Raw genomic sequence first — 21,675 nt, forward strand, 5'->3', positions numbered from 1 at the left:
CCCCCCCCACCCCTTCTTTTCCTCCCTTCTGCAGGTCACGTCAGAACGTCGGCTGAAGTGTGGAAGAGCGACGGTCGGACCCCCCGACGAAAAAGGGAAAGAGGGAATATGTGTGTAGTCGTTATAACGATAAGTTTTTAAAAGACGTAGGCTTAGCATGACTGTTCCTCCTTAGGACATAGCGACTGAGAGGATGGACTAACATAGAAACTGGACAGGTACTGAATGACGAAAAATTGACTAGAAATGACGTGTTAAATAATGTAACTGGACGTTTGACTAGGTAGGGAAAGGACAACGAAAAATTATACGGGTAAGGGTTGCCGCGGCACCACCCGTCTAGGAAGTTAGAAATGTTGCTGATGTTCGAAATGCACTACCCCCTTTCTCACACTCTTATAGATATAGCCAAGCTGTCCGACTGTTCTCCCGATCAATACTTGCCGTTGCCTCAGCCTGGAGAACTTCCCACCAAAGGAGGGAACAGAAAAATGGCTTAAGATCCAACCATGGGTAACTAGCACGACCAGGTTAATTACTGATTGACCAACCGAGGTGTGAGTATTGGTAATTGGAAACGCTCGCAGGCGTAACAAGCGAGAAGGGAAAGGGGGGAAGGGTAGAAAGAGCTAAGCACGCAGATAAAATAGGATAATAAAGATACGTAGGATATATATATATATAAAACCAGATCTTGTAGGCTAACAATTGTTTTCTGTCTTGTCGTGAATGTCTTGTATATGTGTAATGCATGTGCCGTCTTCCCTGTCTGAGTTTGTGTGTGTGTAATGTACGAATTCATGTCTTCCCTCTGTCTGTATCTGCGTGTTACCTGACCTTTGCTGTTCCGTGTTGTGAGCGCACTAAATGACCTATTTTTGTACACGTCTCTCTCTCTCTCTCTCTCTCTCTCTCTCTCTCTCTCTCTCTCTCTCTCTCTCTCTCCCTCTCTCCCTCTCTCACTCCCTACATGTCATACGTGTACCGAATGGCTTGTTTAGATTGCGGACGACTCTCACTCTCTATGAGAGTCTCCCTATTTTCTCTCCCTCTTTTTGGTAAAACTGTGCCCCACCGGCACCAGTCTGATTTGATCCATATTGAACTCGAAGGTGTTCAGCGAAATTGACCGAAACTAAAATGATTGTATCTCGCCATATTACTGCCTCTCCTTTCTGTAAAATGAATGAACTTGAATTGGCTGAGAAGGAAAGGACAGGTAAGACAACTAAAGTCCCCCAAATCTGGCCATTTATAGGGGAACTGTATGTCAATGGCACCTTATGTCTGTTCTTCAGAGACGAACGCCAACGTCTAGATTGACCCCCAATGCCCAGATTGCCCCACACCCCCCCTTTTTGCACCGAAGCGTAAGCGCCCGAAGCATCCCCGCCCCATTTTGATAGAACCCAGTTGCTGTCCCGGATATGAACATAATGACCATGAGTAACTGTTGACCCTCGAGAAAAATCTTGTTTTGCCTGACTCTCGATGATGGCACCCCCGCCCTGTCTGAAAATGTTAGCCAGTCCTGAAGGGAAATGCTCCGTAATGTTGAATATGATGTAATGCACAGTTGATGGGAATATCATTTATCCTCACTTGAGTTATAAACCGGACAATGAATAAACCTGCCATAAACTCAGTAGGAATGCTGACACGTGCACTGCTTGGTAATAGGACCTCTGACTGTGACCAATGAGCGTATCTCCCAAATGCGTAGAATTGAGGGAGGAATTCACATGCGTAGATATTCTCTTCTGCCATTTCTCTAAAACCTTGTCTTGTACCTATTCAAAGATTCACGATCACCGAAGGAGATGGGTCAGATGTGACGTACAGCCTGACTGCGGATCTTGGGACTCGTGTGACCTCGACCAAAGGTGGAGCCGCAGAGCGACAGGATACGGGGCGAGACCGCAATTTCAACGTGGAAAAATGAAAAATGACGGGCCGCCTTGAAACTTTCCGTCTGCTAACCCACGTGTGCCTGGAGTCTCCGTCCCCCTTCTTTGGGCCCGATGGATGGGCCTGCCTGCTTGTTATCCTTTGCTCCCTTGGTCCCTTTTGTGTGTCCCAGGAACTCTGACCCAACTCCGCCCTCTCACCTATCGACTATTCGAACTACACTCACCCTCTTTTCCACGTGACTTTTTTGCCAAGGGAAAGAACCGCATCCCACTGGGAATAGGGTGCTGCCATAGAACTATGGGTGCCGAGCATAAGGCGCCACCAACCGGATTGTTTAGGGAACAGGACTGTGGTCTAACAGCAGAGGACTGACCGCACCCTGCAACGCGTAAGGATAGAACCGAGCTGGACCTTTAGCTCCACCGCCGGTGCTCAACAGCGCCAACGAAAGTACTCGGACTAGAGCCTACCAGTGATGGCTCACTGACAAAAAGACACTGGGACGAAGAAATATTGTGTATCGAACTGAATTCCGCTCTCAACCACCTGGTCAGAACTGTTCATTGGTCACATTTTTTAAGTCGGAAAGATTTTTGCTATGTAGTGCGTTTAATTGTTAGGAACTCAACGAAAAGCAATTTTCTATGTACTGCATTCTGCCCATCACCTTAACTGTCTATGATTGTACGCCAAACGTCAGTATCGACAAAATGCTAATTCATCAATGATGCTTGTCTACCTGTAAACTCGTCAATTGCAAAAATGACTGCTGTTATGTAAAAAGGGGCGACTGTGAAAGTTGAAGAAATTGATGTACATAGACAGCATTCATTCCCCTTCTTCTCCCACTCCACCCCCTGTGAGCACCATGAATACTGTAAACTGTTGACCGTATCACCCTGCCAGTAAGAGCCCGTACCAATATGCATATGTTCAGCCATTCCTAGGCACCATGGCCTTTTACCCATTGGGATCCCCGGCTTCCCACCTGCGCGTACCTTACACCCCCTCTCTCGTGCATAGACCATGAAACCCTCTCCCTCTGCGCGACCCTACTGTGAAAGGCAACTCTCCTGCTTGACCCGCACAAGACCCCCTCCATTCCCTCTTGAAGAGGCATCCTTCGCCTTAGCTGACGTAGCCCTCCCCAGCTGCACCTGACTGCCCCCGCTCTCTCATGTACGGGTCATCAGATCTCTCTCTCTCTCTGTGACTCTGTCCCTGTGTCCACCCTGGCTACCCCTCCCTTCTCCTCACGTGGGCAAGTCATAAACCTTCTTCTTCTGCAAGACCCTGTCCTTGAGAGTCACGGCCGCGCCTGACCAACGCCTCCTTTCCTTCCATAAATACCCCTCTGTTGATGAGCCTTCCCTCCGCGCTCGATTGTCCACGCGGCATGAATACCACTCCTTGATGACCCCTTCCCCCGAGTCCGGCTGACCACACATGCCCGAGGCCATCGCCTAAGCCAGGAGATACCATTTACTGCCCTTATTGTATGAAGTCACTCCTCCTCAAGAGACCCACTATTGATCCTAGCCACCCCACCCCTGGGCTATGATCAGACGTACACATCCTATGAAACACTCAGCTGCGTGATTGCCCTCCCCTCTTATCAGCAGGTCAAGGGTCCCCATTGTGAACACATGTGAGGTAGGATTGACACAAGGATTATAGGGATGTCTCTCTTTTGCGTCATACTGTCCTGATTGTGTTTTCAAGTGTTCTGTAAGGTATAAAAGCAAGAGTCTCAGCTCACTTGTTAGAGCACCTCCCGAAAGACACTGTGTTTCGTGTCCGAAATGACTGGCTCTCCTCATGAGAAATAAACTCTGTTCTTGATTCCTGCTTCCAGCGCCCGTCTCTTTATTTGGTAATTATTCAACATGGGAACTAAGAGGCGGTTTGCGCCAGCGGCCTGGGCATCGATAGGATTATGGGCTCATTTTCTACACATAGAGGAATTACTTTATGTAAAATTGAGAAGTTTCACTAGTGACATGGAATGCTTGTACATAGGACCTGTGCTGTGTTTGTAAAATGTTATTTAAAAAACGATTTTGGGGTAAATGAATGGCTTTTATATTTTTGAGAAGGAATTAATAGTGTTTGCCTCATTAAATAAATATATTTGAACCTTTTACAATGATGTCACCTGTGTTACCTCAGATTAGGAAACATATTGAGGTTCTTTCTTGTTGCTTTGTGGCATGTTTTTTGGAAATGCTTGATATCAACATATTGAGGATAGAGGAATTGTCTTTTATGAAATAGTGAGGTTTCAGTAGTGAAATTGTATGCTTGTACATAGGACCTGTGCTGTGTTTCTTAAATGTGATGCGAAAAACGATTTTGGGGCAAATGATTGTTTTTTACATTTTTGAGAAGGAATAAATAGTGTAGAAGAGGTGAGGCCTGCCCAGGGGTGCAGATGAGGTGAAGCCTGTTTAGGGTTGAAGATGAGATGAGGCTTTTACAGGGGTGCAGAGGAGGTGAGGCCTGTGTTCAAGAGTGTAGTGGGAGAGAAGCTTGTCCAGGGGTGCAAAGGAGGTGAGACCTGTGTCTAAAAATGCAGTGGGGGAGAGGCTTCATGAAGTCCAGTCCACTGCATTCTTAGACACAGGCCTCACCACGTCTGTTCCCCTGGACAGGCCTCACCTCCTTTGCGCTTCTGGAGAGGCCTCACCTCATCTGCACAATCTGTTTACTAATCTGAGAAAACACAGGTGACATGATTGTGAAATGTGCTAATATATTTATTTAATGGGGCAAACACTATTAATTCTTTTTCACAAATATAAAAGCCATCCATTTACCCCAAAATCGTTTTTTAAATAACATTTTTCAAACACAGCACAGGTCCTATGTACAAGCATTCCATGTCACTAGAGAAACTTCTACATTTTACATAATGCACTTCCTCTATGCTGCAAAACCTATTTACCAAGCATTATCCAAAAACATGACACAAACCAACAAGAAAGAAGCTCAATCTGCATCCTAATCTGAGGTAATGCAGGTGACATCATTGTAAAAGGTTCAAATATATTTATTTAATGAGGTAAACACTATTAATTCCTTCTCAAAAATATAAAAGCCATTCAATTACCCCAAAATCGTTTTTTAAATTACATTTTAGAAACACAGCACAGGTCCTATGTACAAGCATTCAATTTCACTACTGAAACTTCACTATTTCACAAAAGACAATTCCTCTATGTAGCAAAATGTTTTAACCAAGCATTATCAAAAAAAATAACTAATCTGAGGAAACACAGGTGACATGATTGTGAAATGTGCTAATATATTTTTTGAATCATGCAGATAATATCTAATCAACCTTTTTCTTTGTAATATTCTCTCCTTGAGTTACTCCCTATTACACCTTTTGTCTGTTTTACACCCTCTCTCTCCCTCTTTCTGACTTTTTTTCTCTCTTCCTGTTACACCCTCTGTCTGACCTACTTCTTGTAACATCCTGTCTCTGATTTACTTCCTCTTACACCATCTCTCAAACTTAGTCTCTGTCTCTCCCTTTACAGGCTCTCTCTATTTTAGTCTCTTTTACAACCTTTTCCCTTCTAACACCCTCTCTCTGTCTTACATCCTGTTACACCCTCTCTTTGTTTTACACCCTGTTACATCCTTTTTCTGACTTACACCCTTTTTTTACTTACTCCCTCTCCCTATTACATCCTTTTTCTGTCTTACAACATATTATACACTCTCTCTGTCTTAGTCCTTCTCTATGTTTTACTTCCTCTACCTGTTTCTTTGTCTGAGTCTCTCTGTGTCTTTGTGTTACTCCCTCTAGCTGTTTTTCTTTGTCTTACTCCTAGTTATATAGTTGCTGTGGTATAAACTTAGATATGTTGTAAATTAGTGTTTATATTGTTTGCTTATTGTCATTGCTTTGTTGTTTGCTAATAGTGGTCTATAATGTGTTATTTTTTTCTTTACCACAGATTGAAATCAACATTTCAAAAGTAAGCAAATATGCCGTCAAGGCAAAGGAGAAGAAAAGATACCATACGGAAAAAAACAAAATCAGCAACGGAATTAAAGCACTCCCCTACAACAAGTACTTCAAAAAACACAAAAAAGCTCCTGGTAAGACAACTAAGTCTTTTTTTCGGAACATATTTAGAGGAAAAAGAAATGTTAATGGGACTGTGAAGATCCAGAAGGAGAGAGCAAATTTGGAAAGGAAGGAGAGGCCCCCCCAAAAATGTTACTACTGGAGCAGGAGAGAACAGTATGGATAGGAATAGAAGGCAAAATCAATTTAGGGACATTCGTAGACGAATGTTTCGCAAGAGGGTAGTTTTAAATTTGCTAAAAAATGAAAAGAAATGTAAACAGAGAGCTGCTTTTTACAAGAAAAAGAAAAGTGTAGAGAAGATTGTTGATCAGGCTTTTGAAGTTAAGAAAAAATTATTTATTTTAGTAATCAATAGAATTAGGATACTTAACAAGGCAATTGATGTTTTCAAATCGAACAGTAGATAGAAAAGAATAATTAATCGGACTAATTTTTGTGAAGTATTTTCAGGAGAATAGATGCATAGTTCAAGTTCTGAGCCATTTTTTAATGAGGAAAGTTACTTCCAGGAGAATGATTTGGTGCATGCAGTTGACACCAGTGGTCGAGCATATGAGGTGAAAGACAGTTGTCTGATGGAAAAAGAGAAACTTGTTTCTAGAGATGCAGAAGAGGTGTTAGCTGATGAAGTTTTAGGGAGACATACTAAGGGTCCAGTGTACACATGGAAGTGCAGTAGTATTTGCAGTGTGCGACAGGATTCAATCGATTTGCTTCGAAATTTCTTACGTACATATAGTAAGAAAAGTGTAAAACAAAAAATTGAAGATCTTGCAAGAGTTAGATCCTTGCAGAGTGAGAGATAACACAGGTTTGCATGGGCATTCACTGGCTTGTCTTTCTAGAAAAGTATTTCAGAGTGTTTTTCATCATTTTAGGATGTTAGCAGTGCATCATAATAAAGTGAGGAAATTAGTGAGAAGGTTGTATTATGCAAAAAGTCCAGCACTTAAGCTTAAACAGTTAAACAGTGCTCTTTTGCATGGATCTGAAGTAGATGTGAAGAGTATTTGTGAAGAAATTGAGTTTTGTTATTTTGGGGACAGAGGACAGTGTAGAAATGGATATAGTAATAGATGGTAATGTGGAAGACAATGTACAGATTTCAAGTATAGAAAAGTTTGACGAGGAAATTACCAAGTTTAAGGTGAAATCAAGTGAAAGGCCTAATTTAACTTGTGTGTGTTGTCGACGGACTCATTATAAGATTCAGACTAGGTTAGTTGATTTATATGCAAAAAGTGAAATGGAAAACAATAGAGAATGGAAGGATTTTGTAAGTTATTTGTTGGTGAAGAATTCTTTTGATTTGAGTTTTGATCAGCGTATTTATAATTATTGTTTTAAAAAATTAAATGAAAATAGAATGCCTGCTACAGCTGTTCATAATAATCTTCAGTTGATAGATATTCCTTCTGAATTGATGGATTTAAATACTTATAAATCTATTTTGATTCAATGTGTCCATCCTTTTCAGGCTATTGTTCGCATGGAGCCTAAGATAGGGAAATTGCCTCCTACAGATTTATAAAGAGGATTAAAGGGAAGAGTTGTTTATTTGCCTCTAGATGTCAAGAAAAATATTGATACAATTGATGTAGAAAGAGAAGGAGATGATCCTCTGGTTATTCTAGTTAATGGGGTTCCGACAATGAGTAAGAAAATCTGGCAAGATTTAGTGGATGTTAGGAAAGTCAAAAAGGCAACGTTGTATTTGGTCAAAAACAATGAATACTACAAAGATGTATGTGTTGGAGCAGGGGAAATAGCTACAGAAGAAGACAGTGATTGCTCAGCCGGCCAAATTGAAAAAGTTGATGTGTCTAGAAGTGAAGAAATATATGAACATTATACTGTTCATCCTTTGCATTCCAAAGAAGTAATGGGGAAATTGCAATTGACTTGTTTCAAATGAAAGCAGCAAAAGGAAGTCCTATTAGTGTATGGGAAGACAGTTTGGAAGCTCGTTGTTTTCCACAGTTATTTCCAACAGGTCGAGGTGGATGATATGACGATCGACCAGTTCAAATTCCTGCAGCTGAATACCGGACTTTAAGATTATAAGCTGAAGATCCAAGGTTTCGTCAATGCATTCTGTATTTGTTCCATCTACTGTATGAAAGTGATTTGTCTGAACTTTCGTATGCAGTTAATCATATACTGAAAAGTGGAGCTCATCTGCAAAATGTTTCGGCGAGGGACTTTATGGAGAAAGTCAATCTGCAAGACAGTATTTTGGAATCTCAGCTAATCAATCTCATGGCATGTCAGCGTGGAACAAACGAGTATTGGTTCCGTCGTCTAGGGAATTGAAATGTATGCTAAGAAACTTAGGAACTCCTACATGGTTCCTCACTCTTAGCTGTGCTGAGTATGCATGGGACGATTTACTTCAATTTCTACGAGAGGCAAATGGAAACATACAAAATATAGAATTGAAAACACCTGGAGAACTGTGTTCTTTGGATCCAGTGAACGTTTGCAGATATTTTAATCATAGATTTGAAGCTATGGTGTCTTTTATTACCAACAAAAAAATCCTCCCCTTGGAGAGGTTTTGGATTTCTTTTGGAGGAAGGAGTATCAAGCGAGAGGTGCTCCTCACATACATATGTTGTTATGGATTAAAGATGCACCCAAATTTGGAACTGATTCGGATGACACAGTGATGAGTTTCATTGAAGAGTATTCAACATGTGCCGTTCCGAAAACTACTGAAGAAAACAGTTTAAGGCAACAAGTTTTCAATCCCATCGTTGTGGAAAGTACTGTCGTCGAAAATTTAAAAACAAGAACAAGTTCTACACAAAATGTCGTTTCGCGTTTCCACGACCAGTGATTTCTAAAGGAAGAGTAAATAATTTGATGTCTTCTCTGCGACATACTGTGACAAGGAAATCACAAAAAAATACATACAATTTAAAAAGAAATGAAGAGTCCAAGTATATTAACGACTACAACCCAGTGATTTTGTCCATGTGGAATGCTAACATGGATATTCAGTTCGTTGCTGACAACTCTATTGCTGTGGCTCGATATGTGACGTCTTACATCACAAAAAAAGAAAAGACAGAACTGAAGGAAATGTGGGAGGACATTTCACATGAAAAGAGTATAAGTAAAAAATTATACAGTTTCAGTCTGAAGATGTTGTCGCATCGAGAAATTGGAGCATATGAATGTTCTGATCGGTTATCATCAGCAAGTCTCTATGCCAAATCAAGAACAATCATTTGGGTTAGTCTAGGTCTTGCTGCAACACGAAACCGAGTTTTGAAATCTGTACAAGAAATTGAATATTTGGCGGAGAAAGAACCAAAAAGTACAGATATTTTGAAGACAAACATGTTGGATACATACTATCCAAATAGAAGTACTCACCTTGAGAACACTTGTTTGTATGAAGTTCTGCAAAACTATAGTTATAAGAGAAACATCACAGAAGATATCAATAATGGAAAATATGCTGTCATTGGGTATGAAGGATGTCTAGTGAAGCAGAGAAAAGGCCATTTGATTAATCATCGAAAATTGAGTTGCGAATCTCCAGACAAAAGAGAATGTTACTATTTAGCTCTTTTGAAACTCTTTAAGCCATGGTGTACAGAAGAGGAACTACTTGGAGATTTTCTCTGTTATGAAGACTCTTTTAATGCAACCAAGGATACCATGGAATGTCCTGTTTTTCCAAATTATCTGCAAATGTTGAACGAAGAAATAGAGCAAGAAGTCACAATTGCTGAAGAGATTGCTAGAGACAGTTCTCAAGACAGTCAGAGTTCTACTTCATTGAGTCAGGATCCACTAGAAGGACCAATTATCCAAAATGAAGCTGCAACTGCCATGGATGAGGTGGAAAGAGCTATGGAATAAGCTCAAGAGGATGTAGTTAACTTAAAAGATTTGGTAAAGCAACTAAACGTTGAGCAGAAAAAGATATATGACGAGGTCACAGAACAGTTTGAACATGGATTCAGACATGAGAAAAAAGAGTGCTCATGTACATCATTTAAGCCTGTCCGACTGTACGTAGGTGGAGAAGCGGGAACAGGAAAAAGTTTTCTGATTAAAGCCATTGCAAATTATCTGCAGAAAAGGACTGAATCACCGTTGTCTTGTGTTGTAACCGCTCCAACTGGACTGGCAGCACATAACAGTAAAGGGATTACTCTACATCGTTTACTGATGCTGCCAGTTGAGCATGATAATAAATTGCATTACAATAAGCTATCTGGAGATGCATGTTCTGAAGTTTCCAGAGTCCTGAAGAAAATGAAACTTCTTATCATTGATGAAGTAAGCATGGTCTCAAATCTAATGCTTGCTTTTGTGCATTTGAGAATGCAAGAAATTCTTAGAACAGAGTATGATGTGTTATTTGGAGGAAAACACATTATTGTTTTTGGAGATCTACTGCAGTTGACTCCAGTAAAAGGACAACCAGTGTTTAAAATGCTCACTCATGAAGATACCAGGAAGTCCCTTGGAAGCATTGGAAACGTTAATATATGGTTACATTTAAAATATGCAGATCTGCTTCAAAATATGCGACAGGCAAAGGATTAAGATTATAAAAATATTCTACAAGATGTAAGAATTGGAAAAGTAAGTGAGCATGGGAAAGAAGCTTTACATGCTCGATTAATTTCAAATTTGTATCCAAATGAAAACATTCTTCCAGAGAATATTTTTAAGAAAATTACTGAGAAGAAATCTGGGATATGTTTGATGCCAACTCTGCAAGAATGTTCCATCTTCAACAACAAAATGTTAAAGTTAGAAAATGAAGAGATTGTGAAACTGGAAGCAATAGATAAAATAGAGCATATGGGTGCAACAATTATTATGTCAGAAAATTTGAAAACAAAATTGGATTCATTAGAGAAGAGTATATCTGAAACAGCAGGTTTTGAAAAGACTCTGAATGTGTGTTTAAATTGTCGTATCATTTTGAGAAGGAATTTAAATGTTGAAAGAGGTCTGGTAAATGGAGCAATGGGTCATGTTGTTGATTTTGTGAATTACAGAAATAGAGATGGAATTGAATTTTTAAAAATTAAATTGGATGGCATTGAGCAAGTACAACAAATCAGTCGTTGTTCTGCTAGATTTTTGCTTGTAAAAGACTTATATGTTCGCCGAAAACAGTTTCCTGTTTGTTTGGCATATGCGGTGACAATTCATAAATCTCAAGGTTTAAGTGCAGATAGTGCTTTGGTGAACATTGGAAGATCTGTGTTTAAAGAGGGTATGGCATATGTGGCATTATCACGAGTCAGAACTTTATCAGGATTGTACTTGATTGAGTGTGATGAGACAAAGATTTGTGCAGATCTAGATTGTGTTAAAGAATACAATAGGTTAAGAAGAGCGTATGCTCCACATTTGCCTCAATATCATCTGTTTGAAAAACGTGTGGTAGGCCGAAAAAGAAGAAATGAGAATAATTGCAGTGAGGTAGTAGCAAAAAGACAAAAAGTAGATGAAACTGTAATTGTAAGCAGAAAGAAAAAGGATTCTGTTGAAGATGTTTTTGGATTTCAGTTTGAAAACAGTTCTGGTGTCAACTGCTATGCTATTGTGGTGGTTAATGTTGTTTTTTTTCTTAAAACTTTACAAGAACTCATTGTTGAAAATCGGGATCAAAGATTCTGCGGTTTATTGAATTCTGTGTTTCAGAAATGTAGCAGTGATAGAGCAAAAATAGAAAGTGTTTCAGAAATTCGAAATCTTTTAGACATATGTTCAGGTCAAAAAAAAAATTCACAAAATATTCAGCAGGATTGTCAGGAATTTTTAATGTATATGTTTGGTGTATTGGAAGATGAATGTGTAGATGTAGAAAATCTTTTTAGGCTTTCTTATCAATGGCAGCATGTCTGCGACAATTGTAGTTTATCAAGTAGTACTAGAATAGACACTGAAAGATTTATATATTTGACTTTACCAGACTGCAAATCAGTGTCTTTTAATAATCTAGTTAAAGCAGCTGATCATAATATGGTTTGTTCCCAATGTAAGTGTCCAATGCTGTCCACATTATTTATACAAACTTATGGACAGTATGTCATTTTAATGTTTCAACGATGTAGAACTGATGGAACTAAATTGACAACTTCTTTTAAAAATGTTGTGGCTTCTCAGTTATCAATTTCAGGAAGAACCTTTATAACTGTAGCTATTATTTATCATGACGGTCCTTCAACAACATCAGGACATTATACAGCTTATTTAAAATGTCGAAAAGGTTGGTCTTTCTGTAATGATACTCATTTGACTTTCAAACAACGTTTGCCTTTTGCCTTAAAAAATTCTTACCTAGTGTTTTTAGATCCGAAATTTAACTAAAGGTAATTGGCCTATGAAAACGGGAGCAGTTAATAAAAGTTAGTCTGCTATTTAAAATTATATTGTGAGTAAAAGTGATGAACATAATATAAAAAATCCAGTTCTCATATAGGTACTGTAAGTGGATCTCATAGTAAGTGATATCAGTATTATAGGAAATGTTGAACATGAGTGATCCAGAGATGGGAATATGAATAGTTAAACATTGTGAAAATGTTGTATGAGCTTTTCTTTCAAAACATCGGGTAAACGGTTATTTCAGAGTTTGATTTGAGAAATTTGAAAATAGACTGATATATCTGACACTATTTGGCCGTAAGGAATAGTGTGGGAATGAGCAAAGAGTCATAAGTTTACACAAGGAGAAAATGAAAAAATTGAGACATATTTCAGATGTTCTTAGAGCTTTTTTTATAGAAAGTCGATGAAATGGACGTTTTAGAGAACAGCAGAGTATTTTCCAATGAAAAGGACCTTCACCATCTACTATTTGGCCTCAAGGAAAAGTAGGTGAGTTAAAGATTAGTGTAAATATGTGAATTGTAATTTTATATGGTTTTTTTTAAACACAATCTTTTAGATTGTGTTTTTTTCCCCGCTGTCATATGATGAATAGTTTGAACTCCCTGTTTTAGTGAAATTCAATATATTCTGAGAACAGCAAAAATAAACTATGTAACATATTGTACAAGTTATTCTATAGTTTGTATTGTGTAATTTATATTGTATTCCCATTGTCTCACACTCACTTTCCTTTTTCCACCCTTTTTCAGCTCTCTTTACTCACTCACACTGCCTTTCTCTCACTCTGTTTCATCCCCGTTCCTTTACTCCACTTCTTTCACAACCCCTCAATCCCATTTCAACTGTATGCATCCCCTCTGTCCCTTGCACCACTTTTCAGCTTTCAGTCTCTCTGCTTTACTTCCCTTTTCCGTCTTTTCCTCCTTTGCTCTTTTACTAATTCCTCTTTACTCACTCATCTCTTTTTTCGTACTCTGTCACTATAACTCACCCATTCTCTCTCACTTATCTTTCTTTGCTTCTTTCTTTTATCCTCTTTTTTCGTTTACTACCTCTATGTCCTCAGTCCCTCACTCTCCTTGAGTTATGCTCATTTGTGTTTATCTACCTTCTATCTTTTCTCTTACAACAACTTCACTGCTCCTCTCTCATCATTCTTCACCCCAGTTTTTTTACTCCGGTTCCGTTACTATCCTGCATTTCATATCTTTCAGTATCTTTCTCTTTAGTTTCATCACCGAATCACATTCTCTCAGTACCATTGCTTTAGTCCTCTTCCCCTCTCTTTCCTTCTTTTGCTCCCTTACTCATTTTCCTTTCCTCGCTCATTGTACTCCACTGCACTCACTCCTTCCCTTAGTCCCTCTGTGTACTTACTTCCTCACTCCTTTTCTCTCAATCCTTCTATATTATCCTCACTCCCTTCATCCCTTCATTCTGTGACTCCCCTTCACTCATTCTCAGTCATCTTCCATTCCTCTTTCTTGTAAATGGATCCTCAATCAGACTCCTTTCCCTCTCACTCATTCCCCTTTTACTTACTTCTCTTTCCTGATTTAGTTTTGCTAACTCACATTCTTTTAGTATCTTACTTACCTTCACTTCCTTTCTCTCATCTTCTCTTCCTCTCTGTCACTGAATTTATCTGCCTTACTCTTAGTAATTTGCTCTTCTTCTATTTCTTTTTCCCTCTTTTTGTCCTTCTACATTACTTGATTTCCCTTTCTGTATCCTTCACTCTTGCTTTATTTCTTAGTACACTTTTATGATTTTTAACCTCTTGAACTGTCTCTTTTATGTTAAAAGATATATTCTACTAATTATAACTTATTTTTTCTTCTCTCTTTCACAGATACAAAGTGTAGAAAAAAATGTAATTAAGTTTACATTAATTATATGGTAAGTGTGACTAAAAAAATGTAGTTTGTCATCATCCTTTGCTTTAACCTCACTACTTTTCTCTCACCCTACCTTACCCCTGTTTCCTTACTCTGCTTCCCTCACTTATTCTTATCCTCCATGTTTACTTCTCTTTTCCTTACTTTCCTACCACATTCAACTTCTTTCAGTTCTCCTGCTCACCCATACTCCCTCACTTTCCTTTCTTTTTTGGTTCACTAAGTCCCCTTCTGTCACTCCTTCCTTTTCTCTCTCTGTCCTTTCTCTCTGTCACTCCCCATGTCTTTCCTTTTCTCACTTACTTCCTCTAACACCTTTTCTCTGTCTTACTATCTATTATACAGTCCCTCCCTCTAGCTCTCTTTCTCTTTACACCACTCTTTCTGTCCCCTTTCTTTATGCTCACTTCTTCATTATTTTTTTAAAAAAAAAATTTGGGTGCCCTAACGGGACGCACTCACTAACACACACATATACACACTCATCCATCCATACAGTCCTGCACATATGCTGTCTTCAAAACACATACAAACAGTGAGTCAGTCATTGATGCATCTATGTGCTAAGTAATACCCCCACCAAACCATACAGGCAATCATACAGATACTAAAAAAAATCTAATACCCCATATACACACACCTGTAGCTACTCACCAACCCATGCAGCCACTTATACACAAAGTGAAACACTGATACATATGTTTAAATATTTAAACATTACTCGCTAATATATGTATTCACTAAGATACACTTAATAAGCCAGTTAACCAATCAATTTTTTTTTAAAAAAAACATCCATTTAGACACTTATTTAAACATTTATTCTTCCATCGACCTTTACATATACATATATAAAACATATTTATTTTTCAGAAAGACACACATTCACTGGATGGTGTCATCAGTGATGTCATGAGTGATGTCACTGACCATGTCATGAGTGATGTAATATGTGACGTCATCAGCAGTGCATTGCAGGCGCGAAAGTTATAGTGAATCCAACTAACTATAACGTGGGAATTTCAATGGTTTTATGTCAGTAAAATTTCTATAACCATAACTGGTGTGAAACCTCTGTTTTTTTCAGTGAATATATATATATATATATATATATATATACATATATACACACACACACACAGATATAAATATATATATTAAATCGAAATTCTGTTGTTTTAATCAGCAGAAAACACACAAACTCTTCTTGTGAAAAAAGGCCTTTATTCCAAATGAAAAGGCAAGCACTCAACGCGTTTTGGGGATTCTCCTCCCTTGTTCATATATATATATATATATATATGTTTATATATATATATATATATATATATATATATATATAGCGCTCTATATGTGTATCTAATACAATGCACAAATGTTATATCTTTTTTTAGGCACAGGGAGATAAAGTGATTTCTCAGAATCACAGAGGACCTGATGCAGAGACTCGAACCGGGTTCCCCAGTTCAGCCTTTATCGAAATTTCATTCAAGTTATTCTGCAAAATGCACAGATGCCAAGTCTCAACTATGTTTCCACCGGATCGTGATGGACATGAAGAAAGATCCACAACTTCACCACATCACCTATTGCACGCAACAAAGGTCAAAGTGACAATGGTAACCTGGGGCAGAAGGGAAACAAAACAAGGAGAGATATGGGTCTCTCGTCGAACCCCAGGCTGCAACAGTACCAGGCAAGGACAAGGCACCAACAACTGTAGACAAAAGAGAAGAACAGAAAACTGGTAAATATGTAATAGTGATACATCTATGTTCTCTCTAATGTCTATTTCCATACCTTAAGATTTCCCTTCTTCTAGTTATTCAAATAGCTAGAATGGTCAGGTATGTGTCTGGTTCTGGAGGAGAAAATAAGGAACTACTAGTTAGAGGGAAATTTAATTAAATGGATTGAAATGAAATAAAAGGTCCTTGGCTGGAACCCACTTTTGTTACAAGACTTCTGTATGTGTAATATGATTCACAAAATTAAAGTTTCCTAATGACCAAATACAAAATAACCTTAATAGTCATTACTATAGCTAATGTCCTTTTCCTTCCTTGTCCAGGTAATTAAATTCCAGAAAGAAGGAACGGATGCTCACAGCGTCAGGAACACAGGATCAGATAAGTATATGCATGGGACGAGGAAAATTGAAATAAATGGCAGAGAAAAGCGCTGTTACCGTCATATGTCAGTAATGCAGCCTTTTGTTTTATTTTTATTTTCTTTCAGGGCAGCGGGTTATCGGAGAGGACGGGAATCAGCAGGCGGAGAAGGCACACCGAACAGAAACACCGAGAGAGAGGATCCAGGTAGAAGAACAACACCGTTGTGTTGCTTAGTAATGTTCTTAGTCATGCTCGTGGACTTGCGTACATGTTTTGCATATGCAGAATGTTTTGTATTAAATGCTATTCTAAATTCTATTGCGGGGAGTTGGGTAGATGTATCGGAGTGGACTCGGGGATGTCGTGTTCCCTCCAAGCACCTCAGGATTAAAGGAATTCAACTTAAAAATGCCTTTTTGACTCCTTCTTCACTGGCGATGAGGACCTGGGGAGCTATTGAGCCGCGCGTGCAGGAACGCTTCACCTTTTTTGGATTTTGTTTTCATTATGTAAGATTTTGTCTTATAGTCCTGCCGCTTAAACTAAAATACTGTGGCTGTGTCTGTATCTACCACTATTGTCTCGGATACACCCTGGAACAAATGTTTTTTTTGGGAATCGCTTTACTGCATGTATCTGCGTGAGTAACCTGGATCAATTAATAGGAGGTACCTGGCACCGTTGAGAGTTGCATCTTTCGAGGCGTCATCGTGGTTCGATATCGCGTCATCCCTCGGAATTCATCCTCGGATCTTCTGTGACTTTCACTCCACGGCGTCAGCGTTCTGCTCTTCTTATGACGTCTCCTCTGCTCTCCAGTGTACAATAGAGTAACGTCTGAAGCGTCCAAAGGAAGAGCGTCACTACGCGGGTCACACTACGTGACCTCCTGGCGGCCATCTTTATTTTTGCATCCATTAGTTGCTTAGTTACCAGCTCATCAGAGCTGGTTAAACGCTGGAAGTGTTTCACGAAGAAGTATATCCAAGGAAATTATTTGAACTTACCTACAGGTACTGGGTCTAACTTTCTTATGTTCAATTATTCACATTAAGGATTACAAGCTTTCAGTTTTGAAGCACTACCGCTTTGGATCCTTGAGACCAACATTCATTGTACTCACTGTAATTGCAGAATACCAGTGCTGAACCTTGCAACTTTCTATTCACCATGTCTACTGAAGCTACAGGCACAATTATATCAAATACAACAAATTTTAGTATTCCTTCTCCGCAGCCATTTTGGGTATCCAGTAATGAACCTCCCTTGAAATGGACAGAATGGAAGGCATATTTTGTTAACTACATAGAGGACGTTGATGAAGCGAAAAAGATGGCGGTAGAACAAAAGGAAACTTTACACTTACATGCACTAGGTCCTATGGGTCGTAAAACATTTAATCAGTTAACCAGCACTATTACTTCTGGAGACTCTAATGTTTTTGATTGTGCTTTACTACAATTGGATAATTATTGTAAACCTAAAGTGTGCATGGGTGTCGCAAGGTTTATGTTTTTTCAAAAGAAACAGTAAAAAACTGAAAGTATTGATAACTATGTATCGGATCTGAAAAGATTGGTTCTTGATTGGAGGTTTTGAGCGCTGCATGACGAGTTGATTAGAGATCAGGTGGTCATGCATGCATCCAATCCTGCAATTCAGGATAGATTGTGGGTGAATGGTGATGCTTCCCTGGATGATATTTTAGCCATTGTGAGGAAAGCAGAAATTTCAGGACGTTGTGTGTTTGAGATAAAGAATGATGCTCAAAATGTAGCTTTGATTAATAGAATTGTTGTCTCCAAAGATTTTAATAGAAGCAATTTTAGGTTTAGGGATAAACAGCCATCTAGAGATCGAGCTAAATGCTACCGATGTGGCAGTTTGGATCATCATGCCCAGAGTAAGTCTTGCCCTGTCATCAAGCAGAAGTGTACCAATTGTGGTTTAGTTGGTCATTTCTCTAAAGTGTGTAATAAGAAAAATTCTAAAGCTAGGTATGTTTCTGAGAAAACTGAATCTAATGAATTTGTAGAAGACACTATTCCAAACCCCAATGATATTCTAGCCCAAGAGTTATCAACGAATTTTAAAAGTAACCTAATGCTTAATATCAATGGGGGTATTTGCACTAACAAACCAGTTTGCAACATGTTAATTGGCGGCATCAACTTGCATATTTTTGCTGATTCGGGTTCACCGTATACCTGTTAACCAAGAAACATCAAGGTTGAGAAAAACTCCCAGCTAGTTTAAGGATTACGTGGTTAATAATATGTAATTTTTAATTCACCTTCTTTCTTATTTGTAAGTTTCCTTTGCTCTTTTTTTAGATAAAGAAGGGGGAAGTGTTGTGTTGCTTAGTAATGTTCTTAGGGCCCGATGTAGGTAATATTGATTTACCGATTTTTAATTACCGAATTTTACCGATTCGGTAATTGAAAATCGGTAAATCAATGTGGTTGACATGTAGGTATTTCCAGATGTGGAAATACCGATTCTGTAACATTCGGTATTTACTGATTCTGTAAATACAGAATCGGTATTTCTCATTGATACCTATGGGCTTCAAAGCCCATAGGGATCAATGGGAAATACCGATTCTGTATTTACAGAATCGGTAAATACCGAATTTTGCAAGGGTGCAGGGGGTGTCACTTTGACACCCTCTGGCACCCCACAAGTAGGCATGTGCGCCATGTGGCACACAGACATGCCCTAAGGGCATGTCTGTCTGTCACATGGCTAGGTGTGCATGCACATATGTGCATGCACACCTGAAATCGGTATTTTACCACACAATAGGATTGTGTGGTAAAATACCGATTTTGTAGAAACCTTTGGGACTCAGAAGAGTCCCACCTACATCTGAGATTTACCGAATCGGTAAAAATACCGATTCAGTATTTTACAGAATCGGTAACTTTACCGAATCGGTAAAGTTACCGATTCTGTAAAATTGTGCCCCTACATTTCAAATCATGTATACCGGTCGGTAACGGCCGAAAATACCGATTTTCGGCCGTTACCGACCGATCTACATCTGGCCCTTAGTGATGCTCGTGGACTTGTGTGCATGTTTTGCATATGCAGAATGTTTTGTATTAAATGCTATTCTAAATTCTATTGTGGGGAGTTGGGTAGATTGTATCGGAGTGCACACGGTGATGTTGTGTTCCCTCCAGGGTCCTCAGGATTAAAGGGATTCAACTTAAAAATGCCTTTTTGACTCCTTCTTCAAACACCCCAATGAAGCAGGAAGCGGTTGAGAATCCTGACTCTCCCGGAAGTGCTGAGAAGGCCCGGAAGGTAAGCCACCTGCTCCAGCTACTGGAACGCGAAGCGTTACCGCTCAGGGGTGGCTGCACTTTGGACTCTCTGCCCTGCCATCACACATGCGTGCCCACGTTCGTCGGCCATTTTAGTAGTTCGTCAGACCCCAAGTTCGGCAACTGCGACAACAGATTCGAATAAGGCTCTCCGACTCAGTAAGGCTCACTTTCATGACTAATTTCATTGAAACAACTTTAGCCTGGTTTCTTTAATGAATAAAAGGCGCTTGTTTATAATTCAGTATCTCTGTTGTCATACAACCTTTTGATCTGTCCGCCTGGTTTGCAGCAGAGCCCAACTTGCCTCCTCCTGAGTCTTTGATGGTTTTGTGAGAATTTCAGTCCTGTTAGCTATGTGCACTACTATATTTAAGTTCCCTTGCATTGACTCATTGAGGTGACACATTAAACTTCTTAGGATCACTAGTTGAATTTGTTTATCTTGTACAAACTGCAATGTAACATTAAAAAGAGTTCTCCAGTAATGTTTTGAAGTAGGGTTTAGTTTAATAGACACATGGAATAAGATGTGAGTGAGAGGCATGCTTGACATTCCACCACTGTCCTGCAGCACCGTCTGTGGTCACCCATTGAAGAAGGTTCTCTTGGTGCTCTGATCTTTTTCATTTAAAGGTAGTTGCATATCCAGGACATATCTCTCTTCCTAGAATCTTTTCCATACTGAGTCAGGTCAGGGAGTTGTCAAAGTGACACCGGTACCTAGAGATTTGAGGAGCACAAAGAAGGGTGGTGGCATACCCACTCAAGGTTATTTGGGTACATGGCAAGGCACTTTTGGAGCATACTGGTTCTTATGTGTCTTTAGTGATGCAGTGTGCCTCTCCCACCCCAGCAAAAAAATATTTTTTTCCAAAACAGCATTCAAAATGGCAGAGTGGCGAGGCGCTCCAATGGAGGCCGGAGTTCCAGTGCCATGGACTCAGGGAGGGTGGTGATAAGTGCAATGCCATATTTCATCCGAAGAAGACAAGTGTTTGCACTGGAAAGTGGAAGGTGATTGTTGAGAGGAAGATTTTTGTCCTGCCCTTCAAATATCCCCAGTAAAGACCTAGTATGCCACGCCATCACACTTGTATACCACAAAGAGATCTGAGCTCATGCTATTGTTTTAAAAAGTGTAATTCTTTCATGCTAGTCACTTAAAAGCTACGAACTTGTCAGAGTGTAATTACCATCATTCTCGTGACCTGTTTCTTTCCTTCCACAACTTTCTTCTTATTTTTCTATTTCTGCATTTAAACTGTTATGGTCAGATGAAATGTATCAAGATGCCTAAAAACAATTACAAACCAATTCCTGAATCAATACATTTGGAAACACCCTTCAAAATCTTTTCTTGCAGAAATCCCACATTATAGTTATCATTTTAAATTCGACAGAATAACCTATAAACATGTCTTCTCAATCTAAAAATATATTTTGTTATTTCTGTATACATGTTGGATATATTTTTATGTAAACCTTTTTATATCAATTGCCTTTTTTATATTTGATTCTTTCTCTCATAATGTTCTTTCTCAGGCCCCACCTCTAAGATGCTGTTTGACTATTTGGAACTCAATGAAAAAGATTTGAGAATGTCAAATAGAGTTTGGTGACAATGTTGTGTAAATGGTAATAGAAGATTGTTACATATAATGGATTGACATGCTGTTGCATATACATTTTTAAGTTTTGAATTGTACTCCCTTAATGAAATAACAAAGAGGTACAATTATGAGATAGCTGGCTGCTATTTAGGTGCAGATAGGAGCACACAAAGGGCTCATAATGAGCCAAGGGGGAAAGGATTCATCTGGATAAGAGATTCGGAAACTATGTGAAAGCTTGGCGGTGGAATGAACTGGAAGGTCAAATGTAACTCTTCATGTGCCTAGGCTCAGGTTAGATTGTTGTAGCAGGGTGGGATTTGCACCATGGAGATC

The sequence above is a fragment of the Lissotriton vulgaris genome, chromosome 6, assembly GCF_964263255.1.
Source record: "Lissotriton vulgaris chromosome 6, aLisVul1.2, whole genome shotgun sequence".
Lineage (NCBI taxonomy): Eukaryota > Metazoa > Chordata > Amphibia > Caudata > Salamandridae > Lissotriton > Lissotriton vulgaris.